This window comes from Hylobates moloch, unplaced genomic scaffold (genome assembly GCF_009828535.3).
Source record: "Hylobates moloch isolate HMO894 unplaced genomic scaffold, HMol_V3 SCAFFOLD_5, whole genome shotgun sequence".
In the NCBI taxonomy this organism is placed as follows: domain Eukaryota; kingdom Metazoa; phylum Chordata; class Mammalia; order Primates; family Hylobatidae; genus Hylobates; species Hylobates moloch.
The window spans coordinates 11,011,041-11,026,473 of record NW_026652280.1 but is presented as its reverse complement, the minus strand read 5'-3'; the positions used below and the strand labels follow the sequence as shown (position 1 = coordinate 11,026,473).

The 15,433-nt window shown below is 35.4% G+C and overlaps 1 protein-coding gene and 1 pseudogene across 4 annotated transcripts in view; both read left to right on the top strand.

Moving 5' to 3' along the window:
* Positions 1-15,433, top strand: part of CCDC102B (coiled-coil domain containing 102B) — a 195,279-nt gene that overhangs the window by 135,101 nt on the left and 44,745 nt on the right. The gene's annotated exons all lie outside the window — the stretch shown is intronic.
* Positions 11,254-12,880, top strand: LOC116468039 (succinate dehydrogenase cytochrome b560 subunit, mitochondrial-like; annotated as a pseudogene).

Genomic DNA, 15,433 nt, shown 5'->3' with positions numbered 1-15,433 from the left:
GATTCACCTGAGAAGCTCTTTGTTGTTGTTTTAAATACATTTTTGGGGATTTTTTTTCTAATTGATTAGAGACGCTTCTCAGATTTCTTTGCTTTGGAGAAGCTAATTATTTTTACGTATACATTGAGATCCGCTGCTTTCAGATATCAGATTGCAAAGCTAGAGGATATTATGGAAATCCCAAAGACCAACTATGACTGTTAATTTTATGTGACAACTTGACTAGGCTGTGTGATTAACATTTGAATCCATAGGCTGAGTAAAGTTGGTTGCCCTCTCCAGGGCAAGTGGCACCCATCCAGTCACTCAAAGGTCCGAATAGAACAGAGCCGGAGCCTCCATAATTAAGAGGGAACTCCACCTGCCTGATTGCCTTTGAGCTTGGACATTGTTTTTTTTTTTTTTCTGACTTCAGATTGTAATTACATCATCGACTCTCCTGGATCTCCAGTTTGCTAGTTGCAGATCTTAGATCTGGGTGTATTTATAATCTCTTAACATACAGTTACAGATATAATGTCTCTAAATATATACAAATGTGTTTATATGTCCATATATGAACACACACACACACGTGCACACACACACACACACACACACATCCTATTGGTTCTGTTTCTCTGCAGAAGCTTGACTCATGCACCAATCTTACTGAAAGAGCCACAACTTGACCTAAGTGTACTTGCTACAATGCCAGCTTCTTCCCACTCATTTTTTTTTCTTCTTTTACTAGGTTTATTATTGGCAGTGACACAGCTATGTGTGCTTCTAGTTTGCAATTTCAAATTTGAAATGAAACCGTCATCCCTTGGTATCTGTGGGGGACTGTTTCCAGGATCTTCTGCAGATACCAAAATCCACAGATGTTCAAGTCCCTTACATAAAATGCCATAGTGTTTTCATATGACCTATGGACAGCCTCTCATATACTTACATCATATCTAGATTACTTAGAATTCCTAATACACCATTTCTAGATTACTTATAATTCCTACACACGATTTCGTTCATGTGGAGTCAACATAGCACTTTGGCACCTGGCAAATTCAAGTTTTGCTTTTCAGAACTCATAGAATTTTTTTTTCTGAATATTTCTGATATTTGATTGATTGAATCCATGGATGCGAAACTCATGGATATGGAAGTATATACTTTATTTAACTTACTGTTTATATTGATTATTAGGTTGACTTAAAATATTTTTGTATGTATTATAGAAAAGATATTGTGCTAACATAACGACACTTGATATTTGGTTGATTTATTTTTAATTTTGTTTTTGAATGAAATAATTTTTGATTATACAAAGGAGAAGAAGTGCAATTCCTTCTCTGTAGAGGTAGGTTCACAGTGAAGCTAAAAAAGTTTGAGTTTCAGGGCCCCTTTCTTACCCAGGCCTCTAACAGGACTATGACAGAAGTCCTAGCAGGATGTAAATATGATCACATGTGTTTTTATGCAATTTTCATAAGATAATTGAAACACACTTGTTAATATCTCTGTCTGTTTCCACTCTGACTTTTCACCCAATATTCTTACTTCCTTCTCTGATTGACATGAAGGAGCTGCGGAAATATTTGTGATCTTGCCAAGTTGAAGTTGAGTTGAGACTACATACAGTTTGTAGATAGTGAAATATATTTTTGATTTGTTTCTTATGTATATGTAGTCAATATGAAAGTTCTCCCATTTCTGAAATGTACTTGATAATGCACCATACATTTAAATGAAAATTACACAAAATATACTTTTTTAAGAATACCTACATTTGTGGGATAGAAACTTCAAAGAGTGAATATTCCAAATAAGAAATAGACCTTTGTGTTAAATTGTGAGCTTACTTCTCTCAATTTCATTGTCAAAAAATGATCAACTTTTGGAAAAAGTCTGGAAAAAAGACTAAATGCTAGCTATGAAAAATGATATTACTATATCACTCTCATACTAAAAGTAGATTAGAATATATAAAGCCAAAAAGCTAGGAAAAAGTATTAGCTATTTTTAAATTATTATTAGAACTTTTATTATGTTTTCTAGATTTTTATTATGTTTTCTGTGATTTTTTAATGGTATTTGTGAGCTTTCCAAAATTTGCGAATTGTTTTCTCATTTCAAATATTTACTTTTATTCCGAATTTTTCTTTATCCCCAAATTGTAAAAGAAAAAAAAAAATCTGACTCAATGAAACCTTTATTTATGGTCCTCTGCATTCCTTCAGGTTAACCCCAAGACTCCATTAGGCGGCCCTCTTCTTTATAGTGCTGTGACCCAGTGCACACATTGTGCTATAAGCACACACACTTATAATAAAGTGTGTGTTTGCACTTCGGCACACGTGTGATCATATTTACATTCTGCTAGGACCTCTGTCAAGGTCCTGTTAGAGAACTAGACAAGAGAGGTGCCTGAAACATTTTTAGCTTCACTGTGAACCCACCTGTGCAGAGGAGGAATTGTACTTCTTTGTAGAATCAAAAATGGCTTAGTTCAAAAATGAAAATAAAATCAAACAAATATCAGGTGTCTTTATGTTAGCATAATACCTTTTCTTTTTTTTCTTTTTATTTTTGAGACGGAGTTTCGCCCTTGTTGCCCAGGCTGGAGTGCAGTGGCGCAATCTCAGCTCACCAGAACCTCCGCCTCCCGGGTTCAAGCGATTCTCCTGCCTCAGCCTCCCGAGTAGCTGGGACTACAGGCGTGCACCACCACGCCAGACTAATTTTGTATTTTTAGTAGAGGCGGAGATTCTCCATGTTGGTTAGGCTGGTCTGGAACTCCCGACCTCAGGTGACCCGTCCGCCTTGGCCTCCCAAGGTGCAGGGATTACAGGCGTCAGCCACTGTGCCCGGCAGCATAATACCTTTTCTACAATACATATAAAAATTATTTTTAAGTTAACTTAATAATCAATATTAACAATAAGTTAAATAAGGTATGTATATCCTCCATGAGTCAATCAATTCCATCCATGGAATCAATCAATCTCAGATCAGAAATATAAAAAAAAATTCTGTAAGTTCTAAAAAGCAAAACTTGAATTTGCCTGGTGCAGAAGTGATTATACACACTTGTAATACATGCCTCTTTGCCTATAGGGTGTAATCACCCTGAGGACAGAAACCATCTTTTTAAAATTTTTTATTTTTTATATATTTTTTAAGTCTTTGTGGGCTCCTGCTACCTCGGGGTCTGACTCTTAGTAAGAAGTGATCAGCAGATGCTTGAAGACGGGCTTAATGGGAGTAGATAAGGAACGCTTTAGGACATGGGGAGGATAGTTGCTGAGAATTAGCACTGCTTATTTTATCCTATTCACTATTGCTCTGACTTTTGTATTTTCTATATAAGTGGCTTTTGCTGCTTCTTTGTGTTTGCATTGTTCACACGCCAAGGCACAAAGTCCCTAAAAAAGTGAAATTTTGTCAGTGATTTGGTTGCGGAAAATATTTGCACAGGTCAGATTCCTACTCCCAAAGATTTCAAGAATGTCACATGTGATGAGAGAGTTAGGGAATGTGTTAACACATTTTAAGACACCCCATTAGCAAAAGATTTTATAAGACACAGTGTTTCCAAGAGTAATTTATTTGCATAAAAAGTAAGCAGCATCACATGTTCAAGCCCCATTGCAAGATTGATTACACAGAGTTTGAGGTTAGGAAATTCCTCTTTGAACCACATACTCAATGTTAACTTATGAAATATGTAAAGAGGTGAGAGAGCAGGGTTTTTGACTCTTCCTAAGATAGGGGTGTCAATAAGACAAATTAAGAGGTGAAAGCTGTTATGTTTTGGATCATTTGATTAAGAATGCTCCAAGCGGAAGCTCTTTAAGATTTAAAATTTAGTTAGAAGGCATAAATGCTGTAATCCTTTTGAATAAAACAACCTTTGCTCTTTACATATTTTAACAGATTTATTGAAATATAATTCTCATACCATACAATTCACCCACTTAAACTACAGTTAAGTGGCTTTTAATATATTTACAGAGTTGTATAACTAATACCATAATCAACTGTAGAATATTTTCATCAGTCCAGGAAGAACTCAGTATACATTAATGATCACTCCTTATTTGTCTCCAGCCCCAAGAGCCTGAGAATACCATTAACTAATTTTATGCTGTAGATTTGCCTATTCTGGGCATTTCATATAAATGGAATTTTGTGACTTTAGGTAGGTTTTCAGAGTTTCTGTAATCTGCTATGATAGCACTTTTTTTCTGTCACAACTCAATAAAGAACATATGCATGATTTTTTTTTTGAAAACCAAATAGCTTATTTAAAAATATATTAAATGGTGTAATTTTCTCTTTCCCATAGGAAAAATGTTAACATTCAGGTGTGTTAGTCATGTCTGAGGCAAGAAACAAAAATTTTTAAATATTATTTTTCTTAAGTGCAAACTTTAGATTTGGCAGGAATATAGGCCACTTTCTTGTGTTTGGTAGAGAAGGAATGAGTGAGGAAAAAAATACATTTTAATTTCCAAGGCTTTGCAGAAATGTAAGATCTTTCATTGTGACCATAGTTGGCGCTATTTCTTTTTTTACTTGATAAAGTTAAATCACATACTTTAACTTCATAAAATATACCCAAACATGAATATTTTTCTTTAATTTTATATTGCAGTAATTATTGTACAGCTTTAGGCAATATTTAATTAAGAAATAAATTATGTTAATTCTTTTAAAACTCTATTTTTTCTATAGGAAAAATGTAAAACATGCTTTTCTTCCGAATATCATTTTTTTCTTCCCTTAAGAGACACAGTCTTGCTCTGTTGCTCACGCTGGAGTGCAGTGGCACAATCCTAGCTCACTGAAGCTTTAAACTCCCTGGCTCGAGTGATCCTCCCGCCTCAGCCTCTAGATTAGCTAGGACTACAGGCATGCACCACCACAACTGGCTAATTTATAATTTTTAAAATTTTTGGAAAAGAGGTTTTCTCACTTTGTTACCCAGGCTGGTCTCCAACTCCTGGCCTCTAGTGATCTTCCCACATTGGCCTCCCAAAATGCTGGGATTAAGGGTGTGAGCCACTGTGCACAGCCCCACTAACTTTCATATCCTATTATTTCAACTTCTGTATTAGCTAAAGGACTCAGGGTCATGGGGCAGGAGGAGAGAGGGAGCTTACAGAATAATCTATGAAGTTTAAAAAGTTTATAAGTGATAAATTAAAGTGGTATCACTTTCAAATATATATCTTGAAGATGTTTCTACATGGCATTTTCCTAAAATCACAATAATGATTTATTTATTTTATAGCTGTGATTGATTTAAATATTATGGATGAAAACAAAGAACTTTATATGTGTTTCATATATATACACATATATTGTGTATATATATATATGCATGAATGCACACATTTATACACATACTTATACAGCATACACACACATACAGTATATATATACACACATATACAGTATATGTAATGATCCATTCTTTATTTTGTTTTGTCTATTTTCTTTTAAATAATGACATGTATATATGAACACAAAGCATTTTTATAATTTATACCTGTTATTCTACATTAAAAAATTATTGTAGACTTTATTTTTGCATATACATTTTTGCTTTCTTTCCTGCTCCACTTACCTTGTATCACTCACTGCAGATTCCTTTATCTTCCCAATGCTCAATACAAAACCATATGCCAATATGTATGAATAACTATATACTTATATACTCATAGTATATGTGTACATATAACTAAAGACAAATATGTACAGATACCTATAGTATTTTGTAATTTTCATGTACTGGATCCCATGAATGGTTTTCTTACTCAACATCTCATGGCCAAAACTCCAAGGAAACTAGTGACATTGGCTTCAGAATGTTTCACAACGTGATGATTCCACAATTTATTGAATTATTTTCCTAATGGTGCACATTATCCTTTTTTCAGTCGTTTGTCCCTGTGCACAATTTTTCAGTAAACAACTTTATGCATGTATTGTTACACTCTGAAGTTTTTATTTTTAGTCTTTTTTTTTCTATACTTCAGTTTAAGGCATGATGAATGCCCTCATGCTAATCTACTTCAGGAAATCTAATCTCAGGTTTTGACTTAATCCATCTGGGATTCTCCCCGCTGTCCTCAGGTAGATGTCTCAATTCTGGAGAGGAACATATTGCCATAGACCTGAAGACATCTAATCACTTTTTTTACCTGTGATGTCTGCACATGGTGTGCCCCACACCAGGCAACCACTGATCTATTTTCTGTCACCATAGATTAGTTTGCATTTTCTAGAATTGTATAAAAATGGAATCCTACAGTGTTTACTTTTTTCTTCTATCTTCTCTTACTTAGCATACCTGCATAGAGATTCATCATTGATATGCATATCAAATTGTCTTTTTTTCTCTGGCTGTTAACACTTTTTTCTTGATCACTGGTTTAAGCAATTTGATTGTAACGTACATTGATACGATCTTCCTATTTCTTAAGCTTGGAGTTTGTTGAAATTTTTGGATCTTCAGGTTTCTACTTTTTATTATATTTGGGAAATTTCTGGTCATTATATTTTTCAAATATTTAACTTCCCCTCCTCTTTGCCAGGAACTCTATTCACAGTATAGCAGGTGGTTTGAAGTTGTTCTACCATCTGTCCGTTGGCAGTCATTGAGGTCTCACTAGGGTGGGCTATTGGAAAAGTACTGGAGGATGTTAGGGAGTTTTGATCAATGGGTTGTATCCGTCACTTTGAGGTATGCCTCAGTTTTCCAATGTTATTCTCTGTGATTTAGCCATCTATCTTTGCTAACTGGCACCCATTGAAGTAACATTTCTACCTTGCCACAGAGAAAGGGAGAAATAGGATCGCTATCTTTTGTAATATATACATTTTAAGGAGACGGCTTTCAGATCTCTGGAATAGCTATTTCTGGGATATAAAACTGTCAAGAAGATGGGAAAACATTTATTCCTTAAAGGGGCAGGGAAATAATTTGCAAGTTTTTGTTTCTCTTTTTAAAAATACTTGCTCCAAGAAAAGAGAAGTCAGGGGCTATAGTCACAAGTAAATCTGTCTGAAGTTTTGTCATGCTAAGAGGAACATTATGGCTTTTTTGACGACTACCATGCTTATTTTATCACTTGTGCTTTTTTTCTGGAGCAGTTTAAATGTTTTTTTTTTTTCTCTGCACTATGTATCATATTTTTCTATTAATTTGCATAACATATAAGTTTTGACTGGATGCTTGTCATTATGAATTTTACCTTGTTGGGTGCTAAATATTTTCATCTTTTTATAATTATTCTTAACCTTTGTTCTGAGTCCTAATTCCATTACTTGGAAACATATCCTTCATGTCTTGAAGCTTTTAAGTCTTGTTAGATGAGACCAGAGTAGCATTTAGCCTTGGGCTGTCTTACCTACTGAGTACTGAGAAAAAACCATTTGGATGGAGTACTTTACCTAATGGACTGTGAATTCTGAGGTTTTCCACTCTGGCTGTTGAGAACAGGGATGATTATTACTGGCCTTGTGTGAATCCTAGAGGTTGTTACTTTTAATTCTTTCAGATGTTAGTTTTCTTACAAGTATGCACTGATCACCACCCTGTTGAATACTCTGTGGGCCCCCAGGGTTCTCTCTCTGATGGTGCTCATCTTGGTGAGCACTTTGCTAGATATTTTATTTGAAGACTATGACTAAGAAATAAAATTATTTGTTGTGATTCAGTATCTGAAGCTGTTAGAAATAAATAACTCAAAATGTAAGGGAAAATCAGCCATATTTTTAGATTAAAAATGGAATAATAGAAAGTGATTGATTTCTAAAGGAGCTAGGTATTTGCCAATAATTTTACAGAATAACTTGATTAAACAAATTTATATAATCATCTCTCTAAATGTGTATGTTACAGACTGATAAACAATCACATAAAGAACCACACATCATCTTGTATTTCCTTATTAGATATTTTATTTTATCTGAAATATATGCTAGATAACTTGATAAAATACAAATTACATTTCTCAGATCAATATTCCGTGCAAGTCATAATGAATTATCTATTGACCATGTGATATCCTTTGTAACCTTGTAGATATTTCTGTTAAGAAAAATAAATAATTATTTGGGACTCTAATTGGCTTTTTCCTGGCCTTTCAGTGACTCTGTGGACAAAAATCAGCCATCAGCTAAAATGTGTAACCTTGGATTGTTGAAACGGCACTGAACACTCACTTTAATGCAATTGAGTTAGGTATTACAAAATGACAGTACTGATTTAAAACAACCATTTGAATCATTTATAATAGACACAATAAGGATGTGTTACTTTTCATATTTTGTATTTATAAAAATTGTATGATTCAGTAGTTCAATTCTTAGATGAACTACCATCCATATTCATCTGCACCCCCACAACCATATATAGAAGCAAAAAGTTAGCCTCCTATTACATGTATGTTACAAAGTTCTATGTCAAAGAGTAATAATGTCTTCAAGAGATGACAGGTTCTGTTGGTGAATTACTAACAGGCAAAAAGACTTTACACTAATAGATCTTGCTCTTTAAGATAAACCAGAAATCTTTATGCTGGGCTACTGTCCAAGTATGTCTATAAATAGAGAGTTGGTATAGAGTTTACTTTTTAAAAGGTTTTATTATGGAAAAGTTTGACTATATACAAAAATAGAAAGAATACTATAATGAACCCCAACATTTCCATCAGCCATATTTAATAATTTTAATCTCATGAACAGTACTTTTTGTCCATAGTATTCCCATTTGCATTTCTACCTTACATTATTCTGTCTGGAAGTATTACAGCATGTATCTCAAAACATAAAGACTTACTTATCACTAAATATAACAACAACATTTTAAACCTAAAAAAATTAAAAATCATTTGCTAGTATTAAATATTTAGTGTTCAAATTTTCAATTTATGAAGAAATATGATTTTTAAATTATTTACTTTATTTGAATCAGAAATCAAATAAAGGGCAGACATCTTGATGAGATATATATTTTAAAGTGTGTTTATATATATATTTCTATTTCTCCTTTTTCTCTTTTAATAATTTATTCATTAAAAAAACTAGATCATTTATCCTGTAGAGTTTTAATTTGCAATACCCTATACTGTAGTATTGTTTGCTATTTTAATCTATCCTCTGTGTCTCCTACAAAATGAAAGTTGGATTTAAAGGATTTGGTTTGAATCAATTTCAAGACTTTTTCATAGAAATGTGTCAGTGTGTTTCCCTATTAGGAAGCACATGATATATGATTGTGTCTCATTGTGGTATTAGCAGACTGATACTCATTGCCTAGAACCATAGATGAATCAGGAGTTGCAAAGCTATAATTTTCTAGCTCAATTATTTCTGCCCAAGTTATTATTTGGAATATTTAAATAAAGAGAACTTCATCTCATATAATATTTTGTTCATTTAAATAAGTCTGGACACATAATAAATTTACATTCCCTCTAACCCTGCCATTTCTTTAACCAAGTAACAAAATAATGAATTGGATCGCTACCATTCTTCAATGTTGATCAAATTTGATAAATTTTTCTTTTTTTAGTATCAATATTAGGACATGGATGTAAACTTATTGGATGTGTTTCAATCTATTACTCTATTATCCTTTCTGATATTCAAAAGCGACCATATTTAGAACTCAGGAACCTCTTTATAGTCTATTGAGTACAACTGACGTGTTAGTAATAATACATCAATTTTTTATGGGTTTCTCACTTCATAGAATGACAAGATATACTGGAATCATCCTGTTTCAGACCTGGATAAATCAATTTCTTTAGAGTCCAGGGTTCTGTCAGTGGGAAATATCTTAAGACCACAGTCTGTGCATACATATGTGCATTGCTACTGAGATGGTCATTATTTCTAGGCCATTTCAGTGGAAAGACTGGGAAACATTGTAAATATGTTGAATTATTTTTGCCTCTCTTTATTGGTCATGGTTTCTGAAACCCTTTTTAATCTATCTTCATTACTTTTGGATTTTAGCATTTTATTTATTTTCATCTTTCCTCAAGGAATCATCTGTTGCATTAATTTGCTCTTCTGTTCCTTCTAGTTTATTCTGAAACATTTTTTCTTTTCCTATATTTTCTATTCTTTCAATATAGAAGAGACAGAAAAGTACAAAGAAGAAAACAAGAAAGGTCACCCAGAGAGAAGCATACTGAGATTTTTGTGTACAGTCAGCTCATTTAAAATACTGATATTGGGATCCTACTGCTGCCTGCTTTTTCATTTTTCATGAAAATAAAACCTGACCTGAAGTGTAATCATTTTTTCTTTTATTTCTAATTCTTTCCTGGGTACTGTTACATTTTTCTAATTCCTGGTTTTCCTGCATCGTATTGTTTATTGTTTTAATAATTTTGTTTCTAATGCATTAAAAATTAATTCTGTTTTTCTTTTTCTATAGTGGGCATATATCTTCCACTACTTCATTGTCAGTAGCATACTTTCACTATCTTTGAAACATTATTTTTATCCTTCTGTCCTTAAAAAGATCATATATGATTCAACTATCATTGTCTTCTGTTGCTCATTATTGCATGAATTAATTTTTGTACTGATAATAAAAAGATATTGAATCTAGAAACATTTTCTGGCTTCACTGCTTGAGAGCTGACTATTCTTAATATTTTCATGAAATGTCCAAAATATTCCTTGTTCTTTCCAAATATTCCTTGTTCTCTCCAAAAATGCCTGGCTCTGCCCGGTACTCTACTTTTAGCTGGATTATTTCTTTTCTCTGCTTGTATTGCCACTATTCCCATCCATATGAATTCTATTATCAGTATTCTCCTCTCAGTAGAGGGTGTGTTTTTGAAGGAAGCTTTGTGTTTTCTGTTTTGCTTTGTTTTGTTTATGAGAGTATACAGGATTAAAATTGTCCTAGTTCTTTAGGCTTTACCACAAGCCTCTTCCATTCACTCACAAATCAGGTGGTGTAAAAATGTGTGAACTCTCCTAGTCTTATTTACTGTTTTCACATTGGCCTGACACATTTGTCAAGGCATGACTATTGCCAACTTAAGAGTTCTCATGTTCTCATGACCTGTTCCTTTTCTTATATTTTCACAAATAGATGCTGATCTTCTGCAATTCATGAAGTGTCAGTAGATTTTCTTAACCTACTTGTATCTTAGGGTTCATTGGGATAACTTTTCACCTCATTTTGTTATAGGCATCTACAATTTTGATTTTGTTAAGTTCACTGCTCCGACTGGTTTTATGGAGAGATTTGCAGACTTTAGAATAATTACCGTCATCATACCACTGCCATCTCCCTGTAGTTCCTCAGAGGAACAGGTACATATTTTTTAATTCCAGATTCACAACTTCCATATATGGTTATTCATAAATTAATCTGCCTAAGGAAGTACTATGCAAGCAAGTTTTCCTTTCCTATATTACCTTCCATCTACTTTTCAAATGAAGGGCATACTTGTCTCTTTTTCTCAGTATTATTTTAAGCATTTTGCCAGAGTAGAAAAACACTTGGGAGTACTTAACAGAGAGATATGTTGAAATATTGTTGTTGAGAAATAAACTAATCAATGGGTCACAAACCTTTGGCATTTCAGGTGGTTTCTAATTTTCTCTTTTGGCATTTCAGGTGGTTTCTAATTTTCTCTTTATAAGAATATCAGAATATGACCTACCAGACTGGTCAGCTTACAAATAATTACAAATACATTTTGATATTAGTTAAAAATGTGGCTTTGCCATATATTTAGAAGGATATTTAATAAAACACAACAACTCTAGTAAACTAAAACTTCTTCCATGTCTATCTAACATGTGTGATTAATTTTCTTAATGCCTACATTAACAAACAAATGATAATTCTTATCTCATTCTATCAGTAAGTAATTTCATCCATGAACACACAAATTAATTGAAAAAAGTTCATCTATCTCATTAAGAGATGCATTTCTAGTAAATGATTAGTTTATATTTAATAATTGTCAAAATATGTACTATCTTGTTTATTTTTAAGCAATTGTGTACACATAACAATTATTAGGGTAATTCATTCCAAAAGAAACTTTTAAAAATATTTGGGGGGTTATAGTAATAATAGATACACACATACTTTATACCCACATTTTTATGACATGCTATAGAGTAAAAACTTTCTCAAGTATAAACATTTCACATGTCATAGTATGATAATCTGGAGGCAATGGGATAATAAAAATTGAAGGAATAAAATAACAATATAAAATTGTAAGTAGATGATAGCAAATATCACATTTCTATGTTTTTAAGATATCATTGCTTACAGTAAAGTGTGATATAATCATTCTATTTAAAATGTCAACATGTAGACTTTTGTCCAGGCCGGACGCAAGATAGTTGTACTCTTGCGAAGACATGTTGGCTGTCCTTGCCTCTGAGCCCAATTTAGCCCTCTGGTCTGTATCAGAAAAGCTGCTCCTTTGGGAACCTCAGTCAAAAAAGAGACGTAGCGGTTCTGGAATAAGAACATAGATTCAAACCGCCCTTTATCTTCCCATAGCACTGTCTACAGTTGGCCTCCTCCCATGGTGATGTCCATTTGCCACCGTGGCACTGGTGTTGCTTTGAGTGCACGGGTCTGTCTTTTTGGTATGTCGGTGCTTTTGCTCCCTGGGAACTTTGAGTCTTATTTGAAACTTATGAAGTCTGGGGCCAGCACTGATCCACCACAGCTAAGTTTGCACTCCTCTTCCCTCTCATGTATCACATCTGGAGTGGGATCTCACACTTGATGTGGTACCTGGGAATAGCCTTGAAGATTCCCCAGCTACATCAGTCTAGAGTGGTCGTCTTGGTTCTTACTGTGTTGTCGTCTGTAGGGCTGGCAGCCATGTGAAGAGCTGAGGTTCCCAGCGTCATCTTTCCACACACTATTAAGGTCACCTATCCTCTCATTTGTCACTCTTATCTCCAGTCTGGGCAAAGTTCTCCTGATTTATTTAGATCCTTTTGGGCTTTCAGATCCCCTGGAGCTCAGTAGCAGTAGATCATAGTAGTGGAAAAGGGTCCAGTTTTCCCCTTGTTTCTTTTTTTTTTTTTTTGAGACTGAGTCTCGCTCTTGTCACCCGGGCTGGAGTGCAATGGCACCATCTCGGCTCATTGCAACCTCCGCCTCCTGGGTTCACGCCATTCTCCTGCCTCAGCCTCCCGAGTAGCTGGGACTACAGGTGCCCGCCACCACGCCCGGCTAATTTTTTTTGTATTTTTAGTAGAGACGGGGTTTCACCGTGTTAGCCAGGATGGTCTCGATCTCCTGAACTCGTGATCCGCCCGTCTCGGCCTCCCAAAGTGCTGGGATTACAGGCGTGAGCCACCACGTCTGGCCTTCCCCTTGTTTCTAAATATGGAGTGGCTGCAAAATCTTCCCTTTTCCTGCCCACAGCTTGCCTACTCTGGGAATAGAAGCACTTACTCTGTCTACATATTGGGCTCTGATTTGTGCTGTGGGTCAGCTTTTGGCTCCTTCTCCCTGAGACAGTGGAAACTGCCAGCTCCGTGGCCTCCGTCCTGGGGGCTAAGACTTTTGGTGCCACTGCCTGTGGGTTGCTGGCCTAAAGGACAATTCTGTTCATTAGCCAGAACCCATGCCTTTAACACCTACACAGCGTTATTGAAAGAAGAGAGAGGAGGGAGTGGAAGGGAATTAATCTATCCCAGCTGGAGGGAGATAAAGAGGGCTAGTTGGCCGGGTGCAGTGGCTCACGCCTGTAATCCCAGCACTTTGGGAGGCCGAGGCCGGCAGATCACAAGGTCAGGAGATCGAGACCATCCTGGCTAACATGGTGAAACCCCGTCTCTACTAAAAACGCAAAAAAATTAGCCGGGCGTGGTGGCAGGAGCCTGTAGTCCCAGCCACTCTGCAGGCTGAGGCAGGAGAATGACGTGGACCTGGGAGGTGGAGCTTGCAGTGAGCCAAGGTCGTGCCACTGCATTCCATCCTGGGGCAAAAGAATGAGACTGTCTCAAAAAACGGGGCTAGTTCATTCTTGGAGCTGCTGTTTTGGGGAGAAAATATATAGCTTCTGACACAAGAGGAAAATCCAGACAATTATCATTGAGCATATTACTTCTCAATGATATTTCCTCTTATTGCACTTCCAGAAAAACAAACTTCTTAATTTCATGCTTCCAAGTCCATATACCATTTTTTTCTAAAACTGAGTTAAAATACTCATTTTATAAAAAGTAAATATTTAAAATTCACTAAAAAATTTATTTTTGAGTTTAAATAAATAAACCATTTTAACAAAAACTTTAAAAATTAAAAAATACATCAGCAAGAGAACAAAAGACCACTGAGATAAGTTATTTGACGTCCTTATTTTGACTTCAAGAACGTAGTAAATTTTTTATTTGTTAAAGCTAAACATGGCTGGGTGCCATGGCTCACGCTTGTAATCCCAGCACTTTGGGAGGCCGAGGTGGGTGGATCACAAGGTCAGGAGATCGAGACCACGGTGAAACCCCATCTCTACTAAAAATACAAAAAAAATTAGCCGGGCGTGGTGGCGGGCACCTGTAGTCCCAGCTACTCAGGAGGCTGAGGCAGGAGAATGGCGTGAACCCGGGAGGCGGAGCTTGCAGTGAGCCGAGATCGTGCCACTGCACTCCAGCCTGGGTGACAGAGTGAGACTCCATCTCAAAAAAAAAAGCTAAACATAATTCAGTGTATTTTCTACCATTCTCTAAGGCTAAGGGAGGGAATTAGGTAAAATCTACTTTAAGAAATTTTGGCTAAATTTTTTGAAGCAATGATCTAAGGCATAAAATGCTTCTCTGTGGCTTATCTGCCCATTTGAAGACTTCTCTGTGCATTGGTAAATAATACATATTATTTGGAATCTTGACCTTGCTGTCACATATTTCTGGGCCCACTGCATTTGAGTCTACTCTTTGGACACATTTCTTCTTACGTTCCTCACCTTTGATAAGAATATATTGCTACCAAAACCTGACTAACTGTAAAATACTTGCTCATAGACCCTTACGCTAATTGATATTAATACTTATCCCAAGAACCACATTAAAAATGTGTGTATCAACATGAAGGCAATGGGGAGAGCTAATAAAATTTATTGACCAAGCTCAATCTGATCACAATTTCAAAAAATGACTCAAACTTAGTGTGAAGAAGAGATTTGTGGGGTGAGCATGATGAGGAAACGTTATGAGCCTGTTACAGTAATCTAGGTAGAAATATTCACGTGTCCTGAGCTTGGTGATGGAGAAGGTATGTGGATAGCTGAGAAATATTCAGGTGAAGGAAGTGACAATGATTGGTGATTAAACGGATGTTGCAAATGCATGCAGGCACAGGGGAGGTGACAGAGAAGGAGAAGTTACAGATTTCTGACCTTATCAGCCAGGCGGCCATTCACCAAGAGAACAC